General features: G+C 53.8%; 2 non-coding genes across 2 annotated transcripts; both read right to left on the bottom strand.

The window, feature by feature from the left end:
* Window positions 1–268: 268 nt before the first annotated feature.
* Window positions 269–340, bottom strand: TRNAQ-UUG (transfer RNA glutamine (anticodon UUG)). Its single transcript has one exon. It is a non-coding gene; the product is annotated as a tRNA-Gln (tRNA).
* Window positions 341–13,242: 12,902 nt separating this feature from the next.
* On the bottom strand, window positions 13,243–13,324 carry TRNAS-UGA (transfer RNA serine (anticodon UGA)). The gene has a single exon. It is a non-coding gene; the product is annotated as a tRNA-Ser (tRNA).
* Window positions 13,325–13,555: the final 231 nt, after the last annotated feature.

Below are 13,555 nucleotides of genomic sequence, written 5' to 3'. Positions count from 1 at the left end.
GCAATAGGAATAGCCTGGCAGCTCCAGGACCAGTTGTGAGGGCCTCAGGAGAAGCCATGAGAAACAGAACCTCAGACTGCATCTTCATGCACTGGTGAGTTCTTGGGCCCCAAAACATCGCAGCCAGATTGGTGAGTCAGCACAACCAGACACCTGGCTCCAATGGGACTCATTCATGCAGCTGGAGGAAAAAGGACTCACTCAGGTACTTCTCAGGATAAGATAGCCCACTCCTTGGAGTAGACAAGGTCTACTGTCAGAAACACCCAGGTCCCACTGAGATTTGAACTCAGATTGCAGGATTCAAAGTCCTGAGTGCTGCCCCTTACACCATGGGACCCATAAGCAAAAGTGCTTTCTGAGCACCCATGACTCTTTCCTGGCTGGTGTTGTGGAACCCCGTTCCCCTGGGGTACAGTGTCCCCCAAAGGTCTGAGGCTGGAGGTCAAAGCAGTGAGGTAAGAGTGAGATCTAAAAGGAAACTTTATGATGCATGCATGCAGGCTGCCAGCTTCCAGAGAAGTGGGAGCCCTGAGGACCACTTCCAAGGACTCTTTATCCAGTTTGTTTTGACAGTTTAGTCATTAATTGTCTTTTTTAACATATGAAAGTCTCGGCAGAATTGCCCTGAGCCCTGTCTGTAAGCACCAGCTGTGCTTGAGGCCAGTTTACACTACAAAGGTACATGATAACCCAGACAGAGGAGCCTACAGTCTCCAGGGGACAAAGTAGGGACTTCAAAGAAGTGCAGATGACCCCCTGGTATCCTCTTCCAGAGTGAGGCCTCCTTGGTGTGAAAAAAACTCTTTGAGCCCTTAGGGCAGTTTTTCCCCCACAGTGCAGAAAGAGGAGTTGTGGCAATGATTTGTCTCTTCATCTGACACTCTAGTAACATCATCTCTGTCTCATGCCTTGCCAGGGAGGCGAGGCCATGCCACCCAAGCCTGAGTCCCCTCCCGGCTGAGCCAGCGCAGAGTAAAGTGGGAGCCACATCTCTTTCACCTCAGAGTCAAGCACGGCTGCCGAGCACCAAGAGCTAGTGACAATACACAAGAAAGTAAATGCATTGGAGTGCAAGAGCAACAGAATGATTGCCCGAACCAGTCATCTCGGCAAGGGGCTGATAATGATACTGAAGGACAGCCTGAGATGGCAGATAGAAGAACAACCACTGGACGAGCAAGCGGGATTCAGGAAAGAGAGACGGACCAGACAGCCAATGTGGGAACTAAGATTGAGAGCAGAGACAGCTTGACGGAAGATCAAGAATATCTCTGGCTGCTTTGTTGATTTTCAGAAGGCATTTGACAGTCGTGATAAGAAAGTTACTTGGGCAGTGTTGGAGTCATCCAGAGTGGATACCAGACCGATAGGGTTGCTGAAGGGTATCAACGATGATGAAGAGGCAGTGGTGAAAATGAGTTAAGAGCTGGGAAGTTGGTTGAGAACGAGTAGAGGTAGGAAACAAGGAGATCTGATATGACTGAGTATTTTCATCAAGCCCCTAGAGAGATCGATGGACAAGATCGAGGAAGAGGCAGAAGGGATATCTGTGCAGGGGAAGAAAAACAACAACTTGAGGTTTGCAGATGATATGGTTATCACTGCAGAAGATGAAGAGAAGCTAGAACGGTGCAGGCACTAGAGGAGGGAAGGAAGAAGTACAGACTGATTAGGAACATGGATAAAACAAAAACAATGGTATTTGGAGATGAGGATATAGGAAGGAAGATCAGCATAGACGGGCTTGAACTAGGGAGTGTAGAGAAGTTCAGGTATCTGGGAAGCAACATAACAGGATCTAGACTGTAAGAAGAAAATCGCCACAAGAATAGCGAAAGCAAGAGCGAGTTTGAAGGCGATGGCTAAGATCTGGAAAAGCAGAACAATTAGCTTAGGAACAAAGCGAAGCATCTTGAAAATGCGTATTCAGCAGCATGTTGTACGGATGTGAGACGGGGTGATAGCTGAAGTTTTAACGAGAAGGTTATTGGCATTTGAGAGGAGTTGTTCTAGAGAGATGGAGTTTCAGGGGAGAAGCCAAACAAGCCAGTTTAGATTCTGTAGCCCACTGGGCTTTCGTGTTAGCCACGCATGCAAAAGGCCCCCCGGGTTGAAAGCGGATGGAAACGCATCATTTCATTCTTTGCACATCCCCTTTCTGTTCTGTCGGGGCACCCAGAGATGATGCTGTTGAGAGTTGCTCCTCATCATGTGCAGGAGGCTACTTTTTTCTCTGAACGCTGCTTTCAGCTCAGCTCCCTCATTCTCTCATGCTCCTATTAGGGAAATCCCAGAGTACAAACACTCCCTGGGATAGAGTGTGACACCACAAACCAGACTGTCTTCTTCTGTCATAGCAGACACCCTTGGGGGCAGGTCTGGCAGGGGCAGGGGCAGTGACTCCAGGGCCTAGGGCTCAGTGATAGCTTGAATTGGGGAGCCAGAAAGCTTCAGTCCTTGAGGCAATCTCCCAGTTATCTGTGTATTGGTGAGAAGGACACAGAACACAGATGGTGGCAGCTCCTCTGTGAGTCCTTGAGACAGCCCCAAGGAGCCTGTGATGTTCAGGCCCCACTGATACTTCCCGGTGAGCTTGTGACAGTCCCTCTCCTGCTCCTCCACTTTCACAGAATGCTTTGGGGGAGATGGGTGGCAAGACATCAGGGTCAAAAAGTTAACCCATCAGCAAGACAAGAGCCCTGCCATAAGCTTCTACCAGAGGGAACTTGCTGGGCTCTCCATACAGTCCACTGCTCTGCTATGTGAGTTCTTGAAAGGTAGCCACTAGCTGCTCCCTCCGTCACTTTCTCCAGGGTGGCCCTTCCAGGTGCGCCAGGGTAAGGGCCACCCAGGAGCTTTGCATTTCAGGGGAGGAACAGGAGAACCCAGGTGACATTGTGAGGTGCACTGGTTATCGTATTGTCTTGCCTGCAAATGTTCCCCAGCTAAAAGCAGGAAGAAACCCAGAATCTCCTTTCTATCTTGGCAGGTGTTGCTACTTCTCTGGCTGGCCTCTGACCTGACATTCCCTGTCCCTCTCAGTGTTGGCAAGCAGACAGCCTGCAGAACCTTTCAATGAGACAGGGACCACTTTTCTAATTAATGAAACAAAAGCATCAGGCAGCAGCCTTGTCCAGGGAGCCTGTCATCTCCTCACATGCTGCTGTGTGCAAAGCCTTGAGAAGAACCTTTGACCACTTCCTTCACTCCTTTTACTCGGCGACTTCCTTCACCCTTGGACTGAGAAGGACTCAGGCTCTCCCTAACCAGCCCTTCCCCAATGGCCAGAGAGGATGTTGGTCACAGGGTTCTCATCTTTGCCTCATTGCATGGACCCCATCACCCAAATTCTTGCTGCCCAAGTGCACCCATGAGAGTCAGACTCGCCAGCCCATGCACCAGATGAAGGCTTCATAATCACGACCTCAACCTGGGGTAGGGGCTTCCTAGTGGACCTGGGCCAGGTGAGGTTCAGAAGTCCCTGGACCCAGCCTCCCGAAGCTCAGAGCCACCTGCCCTAAGCCCACACTTCACAGCACTCCTCACACAGGAAGGAGCAGCAGGAGGACTCTCCTAAGGGCACCAGCCCTCCACAGCAGCTCCATTGGCTTTCTCTGCGCCTCATTTCCTCGCCAGCTCTTCTGGCCTCAAGGGCTCCCTCTGTAGGAAGTGGGGAAGTCGTAGAAACAGGGATCCAGTACCTCAGCCAAATGTGCACAGCCACAACCTTGCAGAGACTCTTCTGGCACCTTAGAAACCCCATTCAGCCCGGTTCAAGTGCTGCTGGGTGTGTCTACACTAAAAAATTAGGTTTAAGGAGTTCAGGTGAATTTTGTATTGCCTAATTGTAGTAAGAGGGAAGCCAACCCTGGAGAAAAAAAGAGACATTTGCAGGCTGACAACACTGGGCTCTGGGAGAGAGGAAAACCAAAAGTGGGAGAATATGGATGTGGAACTGACTCCAGCTCACCAGCTAACACCCCACATATGCAAGCAGTTTGAGGCACCCGCCAAGCAAAGTGAAGGCTCCAGGGTTTTAAGTGGAACAGTGTCAGATGTTTGTGATGAGAAGGGAATATGTATATTTGCGAAAAGGGTCCTGAGTCCCAGATCCCAGCCACATGCCTTGGCACAAAGAGCAATGGCCCCTGCATGAGGTGTGTCATGGGGATAAGAGTTACCCCCACAAAAAGCACCACACCTCAGAAAAGAAAACCACTGTGACGTAACCCAAGAAACCAGCCACACACCCAGCTCAGCAGCCCCAGCTGCCCTCCCCAAACTCCCAGTGAGGCCCAGCACACACCGAACAGCCCTCCCTTGGCCTGGCTGGGCACCCACAGACAATGTTCCCTCCAGCCTCTTCCATCCATGTGTGGAATACATTTCATATGCTCTGAACTATGTACCGATGTGCACCACCAATGGAAACAAAAGCCTGAGTGGTGAGAGCTCTGCTAATCAGCTGAGTGACATTGGAATCTCTCCTGAGCAGTTGACCAAGCCCACAGCTAATGGGGCACAGGGCCTCAGACACAGCACCACACCCAGCCCTGCCCTGATTTGGCCCTGGGATGCACTGAGTGAGGGAGCCGACTGCCCCTGAGCTCAGCCCACGCTGGAGGCAGCCGGGCAGCTTGTGATTTCTCACACAAGGCAAGTGCTCCTCATGCTCTGTCACAGGGTCGAAGGAGTCGAGTGCAAGTCAATGTGTGTCAGTCAAATATGTGTGTCAAGTGTTCACAAGTGCCTGACTCCAGACTCTGTGTTTCCCTTGAGTGGGTCTCGGTGGGAGACGCAGCTTCAAACCCCTCTCCTCACACACACATTGTGACCACAGGAACCAGCCTCATTTCAGCCTCTCCAGTCACATGAGATAAGTCCGTGTTCAGGATCTCGCAGAGGCTCTTTCCCACCCTCCCCTCATGGGCAGAAGAAATCGCGGCATTTCCACACACACCAGCCTGGCAGGAGGGCAGAGCTGGGTGACGCCAACCGCCCGTCTCCTCTCACTGGGGTGTGGAACTCCCGGAGTCGCTCTGAGCACACCCCAGAACTGCAGCACCGATGAGCTGCTGCGAACGTACCGACAGTGAGCGTCAAACTCCTGCCTCGGTTTCCCCAACCAGTCAGGTGCACAGAGCTGCCGGAGATGGGCCATAAGTGACACAGGGGCTCCCCTACTCCCCCTGCCTGTGCGCACAGCTGCCAGGTGAGGAGAGAGGCTGGTGGGCAGGCAAAGCCAAGGGCCCCGTTCCACGGACTCAAACCCTGTCAGCTCCTGCGATGTGAGAGCGACTCTTCTCCCTTCGCCTCCAGGAGAGAACTGCAGCCGGCTGGGTGTGCGCCTGGAAAAGGCAGCAGACATGGAGAGGGCAGAGCTGGGGGTAAATGGAAGCAAATGAATGGGTCCCTCTTGGGGCGTGTCTGTTATCAGAGCTGGTCCATGCACAGGGACAAATGGGGACGAGGCCGTGTGCTTTTGGGGGCCCTGCAGCAGCTGCCACAATCAGCCTCTGCAGCGGGAGTTCTGGGCTGGTTCCCCAGGGTTCAGAGCCAAGAACAGTGGCAGAAGAATTTTACCATTAGGCTTCTGGAAAGGAGCCCCCCAAAAGGCAGAGAGCCGGGATCTGAACGGACAAGGTAGCTTGACTCTCCCCTTATCCTCCCCCATTTTCACTTCCTTGGGGCAGAGGGTGTGAACACAGCAACATGATGTGTGGAGACTTGCAGCTCCTGGTGACCAACTGTGTCCGTCCTGGGCCCATTTGGCCACATTTAGGGGGTTCTCTCTTCGTCAGGCAGTGCTGTGGCCCTTGGGGAGCATGTGAAGTGGTGCCGAGGAAGCATGCTGGCCTCATCACCCACAGGTTAATGGACTGAAGCCATTTTCTGCTCGCCATGGGCACCATATTCTTTTGATTCAGGCTGGAACCCAGAGGGGGCCAAGACCCTGCCCCAGCACTGGGCCACCTAAGCTATCAAACCAGACACACGAGTGGCCTTCCTCCAGCTTCGAGAGCTGCAAGAGGCTTTTAACCCACTTGGTCTCCAAGCATAGGCTACTTTTGCTAAATGCGTTTGTGTCCTGAGGACTTTTGGGTTGTGCCCATTGAACCACAGCAGCCCTTGAGTGGATGCAGAGGGAGCACACGTCCGTCAGCGTGGTGTGCAAGGCCAGCACATCTCACTTGACGTGTCCTTGCTTTACATGCACGTCACTTTAAAGTGCTTCTCCACAAATGCGAGAAGTTGAACTAGTAAGATGGGTGGACGCGAGTACCTGGTATTAAGGGGGAGATTAACATAATAGGCATCACAGAAACCTGGTGAAATGAGGACAATCAGTGGGATGCAATCATTCCAGGATAGCAAATACATTGGAAGGACAGAACAGGTGTTAGCCGATGGCCAAGGATGTTTGGTGAGGTGCCAGCTATGCCCGTTTTATACCATCCGTGACTTTAACCGCCAGGACGCACTGTCCCTTCGTGGCGGGCAGCCCGGGCTAGGCTGACGGATGCCCCAAGGTCCTAAACACCCGTGACTGTAACTGCTAGAGCTCAGAGCCCCTTCGCAGTGGGCAGTCAACACTGATTGACAGGTGCCCCAATGGCAGCACTAAGAGCCTTTCCACACCCGTGACTTTAACCGCTAGGACGCACTGTCCCTTTGCGGCGGGCAGCCCGGGCTAGGCTGACGGATGCCCCAAGGTCCTAAACACCCGTGACTTTAACTGCTAGAGCTCAGAGCCCCTTCGCAGTGGGCAGTCAGGATTGACTGACAGGCGCCCCAAGAGTTTGCCCCGTGGAGGCGGCGCAACTCAACGCTAGGCTCTTAGTACTCTCACCTAATGGCCAGGCTTTATAGCCAAAACGGCTGAGGTTCTTTAATTGTGTTGGCTGCTTTACAGTAAACCAGAGAAACAAGTCAGGCTTATGCACAAACGGTTACCAAAATTTATTAACCTAGATTCTAATCATGTGGTTACAAAATTGCTAGTGCCTACTTATTTAAATGTATAGATGTTACACACACAAACAAGTTACAAAACTGAAGCCACGATCCCAAAGAAAGAAAACAAAGTATAGAGTCTATTTCAAAATATGTGTACACTAAAGATAGGAGATCAGGTGTGGGTGCTTCTTACCCTCCTTGCATCTCTCGATTCCAGCGGTGCCAAGCCAGGATCGGTCACTCAATTCCGCGGAAAGATGAATAAGGGACAAGGCTTAGGGACCCTTTTAGCTGCAGAAGCCTTGGGAGGCTGTCACTTATCTGACCAGCAGATAGATAGTGAAAAGCACTCAAAAATCATGGAGCTGTAGGTCCCATACTTATACCTCTGTACTCCTTTATTCTCTTTCTCCTTTCTTATGCCAAATTGGGGCTGGTCTGTCTGGGTGACGCCAGCTCTCGCAAGAGTAGTTTACACTTGCAAGGGAGAGAAACAATAAGTTTCGACTACTGGACATTCCTTTTATTAGGGTAAATATTTTCCCACCTAGGATGTTGGTGTGTGTGCATCACGTTATTTAGTAGGGGCTAAGAGCCATGTCTGTCACAGCTTCTCTGTCTGCTGTGACCCTAATCGTTGTATATGTTCCCAGAGGCACATTGTAGCAGCACACCTGTGCTTCTCACAGCTTCAAAGGCTGTGCTGGAATTTATGTTAAGTGCCCTGTTGTTTTGGCTCCCTTGTGTTCCCAGCAATGCTGGTCTGAGAGGGGGCTGGCTGTCTGGCTACAACTCCAGGGGGACAGACCCTAACTGTGCCGAGTAAATTTATGGGAGAACCAAAAGGAGCAACAATGTCACATTTTCACTTTTCCCTGTCGGCCCAGATTCTGCATAACCGAGAGCAGCCTCAGCACGGCTCTCAGGTGTGCTCACCTGTCACAGCTCACTGGAAGTGGCTCAGGATCAGTGGCCCATCAAAGTAAAGCTACACCCGCATCTCAGTGGGTGGCTGTCATCACTGAGAGCATGAGAGAGTGCAGCTCCCAGGAGCGTTTTCTTCTCACGAGTGCTTCCTAAAAGCTGAGTGCTTGAGTGGCCACACAACAGAAATTCAAATGCTGCCCAGCTGATTAGCAGAGCACCCACAGCTGGCAGCGAGTGTTTTTATTGGTGGTGCCCATCCGCACTTGCTTTCGTGCACATACGATTTATTCTGCACATGGAAAGATGAAATGAAAAGGAACGCTGCTCTCACCCCTTTGTCTGTCTGTCCCATCCCTCCCTTCAGGAGTGTGGGTCGTTTCTTCCAGGGCTCGTTCCCTCCCCCACACTCTGCGGTCTCTGCTCATGGCATCTCGCTTGCAGTTCCCCCATCCCCCTGTGCCCAGGCAGAGAGGTGCCAGGGATGGGGTCGGTGGCTCTCAGCAAAGCCCAGGTGGTGCGTGAGGGAACTCCTTTAAGAAGTGCAGTGAGACGGGAGCATAGAAGTATCAAGAGGGTAATAACAAGACCACCTGGGGCTTTGTTTGGTAACAAAGGTGCTCAGCACCCAAGTGGTGGCCACCAGGACTCCAGCATTTCTGTAGCTGGCGGGATATGAACCTGCACAGGGCAATCCCCCCGGTGTCTTTGTCCCTCAGACTCACCACAAACCCCTCTCTTGCAGTGTCAGCCCTTGGTCCTCGCCAGAGGTTTGCTGGGAACTTCCAGCACATTGGGAAGTCCAGGTCACACGTCTCATGCCATGTGGCAGTGGTGACTCTGGGGTTTCTGGGTGGTGCTTGGAGCACAGTGCGCCACCCCAGGGCACTCACACTGCAATGGAGACAGGCACCTCTATGGTCAGTGCCTGTCAGCACCATGTAAAGCATCCAAATGTCCATTGTGGGTCAGGCCAAAGGTCGACCTGGCCCCGTGTCCTGTCCTCTGGGAGGGGCAACACCACGTGTTCCTGAAGCCAGCAGGCAGGTACCACTGGGGGTTGAACAAAGGATCTCCCCTTTACTAGGCAGGTTCTTTACCAACCAGGACATGGTGCCTGCTCCAGCTAAGCTCTGCCATCTGCCCGCACCTGACTCCTGCCAGCCCACCCCAGGGCCTGCCTGGCTTCAGTGGTGTTTGGATCCTGTCAGGCAGAGGCTGGAGCAGTTTTACTCCCAATGGGGGTGACTCATTGCACAGCCTAGAGAACCAGGTCAGTGTCACTGTGTGACTCAGGGCTGGAAAACCCACACCCCCTCCTGAGTAAGAGGGACACTGACCTACCCCTGGTGCAGACAGTGCCCTGCCAACCAGACAGCTTTTCCCACGGCACTGCTGGTGCTGGTGGTGGTTGGGCAGTGCAGACTCAGCACACAGGTGGGCTGTGACAGCTGCAATGGGGAGGCTGGTGCCAGCGCTGGAAGCTCCCTAGGAGTGGGAGGGGCCCTGGTTTGCTTCTTCTGGTCCCTCTGAGGCCACCTGTGCTCCACCTCCTCCCATGACACCTCTTCCTCTCCCAGCTCTGCCTCTTCCCCTGAGCTCTGCCCCCAGCAGCCTGCTGCTCTCTCCTCTCCTCCCCACAGGCCTCCGGAAGAAGAGGCACATGAAGACACAGCCACAGGATCCCCCGGGGCAGGGGCTGCACCCACAGGCTGTCTCTGCTCTGACACAGCCCCGGGCAGGGCCAAGGTCTCAGTGTGTGACTGTGCAGTGGAGAGGGAGGGGGAGGGCGGCTGCCAGGGGGGAGGGGTGGCAGGTGTGGGGGGAACCCGGCTGGGCTTGTGGCTGAGGGAGGAGGGGAAAAGGGCAGTGGGGGGTCGGCAGAGTCTGAGGGGACAAGGGGATCAGGGCAGTGGGGAGGGGTGGGAGCGACAGGGTCTGAGGGACACACTGCAGGGGCCCAGGACAGCTGGCACGGGGCAGACGGGGCTGAGGGGACCCCCCTAGCTGGGCTCAGAGCAGTGGGGGATGGGTGACAGAGGGAGAAAGGGGAGGCCAGGCTGGTGGGGGAGGGGAGAAAATCTCATTCAGGGGCCAGGGGCCCTGCAGCTGCCTGTTGCTCATTTCCAGAAGGCCCCTTGGGAAGCTTTTCCTCACAGGGCTGCGAGCTCTGCTGTTTAGAGTGTGGTGCTAATAGCCCCCAGGTCAGGGGTTCAAGCCCCGTGCAGGCCTTTATAGGCCTTCCTTGGTTTCCCTTAATCTGGGCAGGAGGCTGAGAGCCTGGCAGGGAACAGGACAGAGTCACTGCCCTGGACCAGGTCACTGTCCCCAGCCAGGGAGATGTAGGAAACAGGCTCACAATTCCCATGAACGGCAGCTGCTCACTGGGCTGGACACCAGGAGCTGCCTGGCTCTCGGACACACCATGGATCTTTCTGGCACCCAGAGGAAAGTGTAAAATAAGGGACAATGATGTCATCATTTCTTCTCTCCTCCTGCACCTACACTGAAGGCAACAGCAATGTTGGAAAGACAAAGACAGCTTTAGATTCGGCCTAACTGGAAAAGCAGCCCAATAAGCACAGACTACGAGAAGTTAGGGGAAGGGAAACTTTCCCATCTAGCTCAGCACGAGAAGATTTAGGAATTAGATGAGAATTTGCCTTTTCTTTCTTTTGTAACAGTTTTGGACGCCTGCACCAATACCACCGCTAAACACCCACAACTGATCTTTGTGTGGGGAAGAAATACTTCATAATGGTTCATCTGAGCTGCGACAGTGTTGCTTGATGTCTGGGGAGTCTATGCTGGTAACAAGCACGAAACTGGGCCCCGTCTGGTAGCTCCTGGTTTCCCCAAGTGCAGTGGTGGCAGCAGCTCAGGTCTCACCCTTCCTGTTCTCGTACTCTAGGAAAAAGACTGGTGCCTTTTGATTTTCTGAGGCACTCACAAAGGATCTCGGTCTGATAAGAGAGTCTACAGTTTTGTCATGTTACCCTTGGGTCATAAAGAGTCGGCAGCAACAAGAGCCGGGTTCATTATCTTTGGGTCCCTTTTCATCTGTCTCACGTAGAACCAACTTGAGCCCCCACCCAGTAGCCAGGGAAAGTCAAACACCCCTGGGCGCCTCGGAAAGGCCATGCTTCCTCACTTGTAAGCAGAGTCTGAGTGGAGAAAATAAGCTTTTAATGAAAGAGTCAGAAAAGTCTTACGGCATAAGCTGGTGAAAATACCACACCCACAGTTCATAACCAACCCTCAAGTGACTGTCCCAGCTCAAGTAGATGGAGCAGCGCCCTTTGCCTCTCAGGCTCAGCAGTCCTACACTGTAAACAGCCAATCCACACACCCAAACTTTCTCCCGACCCACTTCAAATGTCCCACTCACAACTCTGTGCAGTACGGGCATGCCCTGACACATCACTTTAGCTGTGCCTACACCAGCCCCTTCCTAAAACCAAAGCGGAAGACGGTGCTTTTGAAGAGGGGGGGTGGGGGGGGCCTTTTGCTAGGCCCGCGTCTAAACAGCAGTGCGCAATATGGAAGTGGCACTTTTCAAATTCCATGTCCACCATTATGCTAATGATGCACTGCATATTCATGGCAGCAGCTCAGTAGCATCTTCCAGCCTCGCTCATTACCACACCCCTACCGAAAGGAAAAGTCGAGTGTTCGACGTAGCCCTGCATGCATTCCCTGGCTGAACTGGGGGTAATGCAAACTTTGGGTGCAGCTGAAGGCTCAGCAGGTGGGTTTGGCCATTCCTGTGCACATAACCCTGAGGCTTGTGGCTGGGACAGAGGAAACACAAGCCACATGGCACCAGGAAGGTCAGAGGGAGCTGCATCTTTCCCAGGTTTCTGCTCCTCGCCTCTCGGGAAACCTTTCAACAAGCAGCGCTCTGAGAAAAGCACTGAATGACCTGCGCCAGCTAGGGGTGGCTGCAGAGGGACTTACCTGCCTGCAAACTCCCCAGCACGGCATGGAAGAAGGCTACTGAAGGCTTCGTATGCTTGTGACACACCATGTAACACCTCCCGTCCTGTTCATTTGTTTTCTCTTGCTCATAAACTTTTGTTTCCCACACTGCAGGGATGGGTGGCAGGGGGCCTATTGGGGTCAGAAGAGCACTGTGTACATGCGAGCGGGGAGTTTAAATCGCTTCTCTCTGCACCAGAGCCTTCAGCAGGAGAGACACGGCATTTCCAGGGAGGGCTGCCCCAGGCTCACAAGATCACACCAGCATCAGGACTCCAGGGAGCTCTGGGCACACTGCCAAGTTCCAGCGCACCAACCGATCGCCTGAACCCTTCCATCTGGCTGGGCCAAAGGCCTGGCTCCACCAGGCGCCAGTCACCCCACTCACTCTCGTGCAGGACAGGAGAGGGAAGCAGCTCAGAGAGCTTTAGGGCTGTGCCTTAGTAAGGCGGCCCCAGGAGGTGCCTCTGACATTGAACTCAGACTGCAGGAAGCAGAGCCCTGAACAATGGCTCCAGCCCTCCCCACCTGCCCCTTACCCTTTGGGGCTGGCTGGCATTGCCCTCTGGACACCTCTCACCCTCAGCTGGCAGCATGGACTGTGTCCTCATTGCTTCTCTGCAGATCCTGTGTCTCCCAGGACTCCCTCTGTCTGCCCGGGGCTTTCTCAGCACCTGGCCCCACAAAGCTTCCACCAGACAGACCCTGTGTTTTCCAGGCCCATTCCTGTGGCTATGGGCTTAGAACCACAGAATCCTGGGGCTGCAAGGGACCTCAGGAGAACATTGAGTCCAGCCTCCTCCCCAAAGCATTTCAGCTGTGGGGCAGCAGATGTGTCCTAAAGAGGCTGTTCCCCAGCTGGAGACAAGCACAAAACAAGCCAGAGCTTGCACAGGGTTAGGCACAGTCACACAGAGACCTGCCCCAGGCTCTGGGGCTAGTTCTGTAAATCAGTCAATTGCTGTTGGCGCAGAGAGGAGATTGTGACATTCATTCCCCCTTGGGCAAGTGTCTGTCCCTTTCCCAGCTCTGCACTGCAAAGCTCAGGAGCTGGGAGAGACCAGAGCCCCTGAGCCAGCCTTGGGAACAGGCCCCTCCCTTAGAGGCAGCTGCCGTATCACTGGCTGCAGCTGAACCAGGGCTGTCCACTGCTTCCCAGGGCATTACACAGGTGAGTGTAGCACTGTTGGGCTGACAAAGGAGACAGGCTGGGAACAGCAGCAGCCAGAGGAGTGACCACACCCCAGGGTCAGCATTTCCCCCAGGCACAGACTCCCCTGACCTCTTCCACACACTGGTCACAGACAGCCCCTGGGCAGTGTCTCAGGGTGTGTGCTGCTGTCTTGTCCTGGTTACAGGATGTGGCTAAAATGCAGCCCTCGCTGTGAGCAGGATTTGAGCCTGCACAGGGAAACCCTATTGGATTTCAAGTCCAAGGCCTTAACCACTCGGCCATCACAGCTACAAGGCTGCTTTCTTCCCAAGGCCAGAGACCCTGGTGAATGCTCGGTGGGCCGAGGCTGGTCAGGAACACGCCCAGACAGCTGGTGGGGTTCTGCTGCCCTCCCCTTTCCTCAGCCCCGGCCCCAGCAGTGTCCCTGGAAGCTGTGTGCTTGGGACGCTGCTCAGGAGAGATGTAGGAGCTGCCTGGCTAATTAGCAGAGCCCCACAGGCAGCAGCCGGTGTTTCTCTT

Source organism: Carettochelys insculpta, chromosome 7 (assembly GCF_033958435.1).
Source record: "Carettochelys insculpta isolate YL-2023 chromosome 7, ASM3395843v1, whole genome shotgun sequence".
NCBI classification, from domain to species: domain Eukaryota; kingdom Metazoa; phylum Chordata; order Testudines; family Carettochelyidae; genus Carettochelys; species Carettochelys insculpta.
Note: the sequence above shows the minus strand (reverse complement) of the source record. Positions and strands in the feature narration are given on the sequence as shown.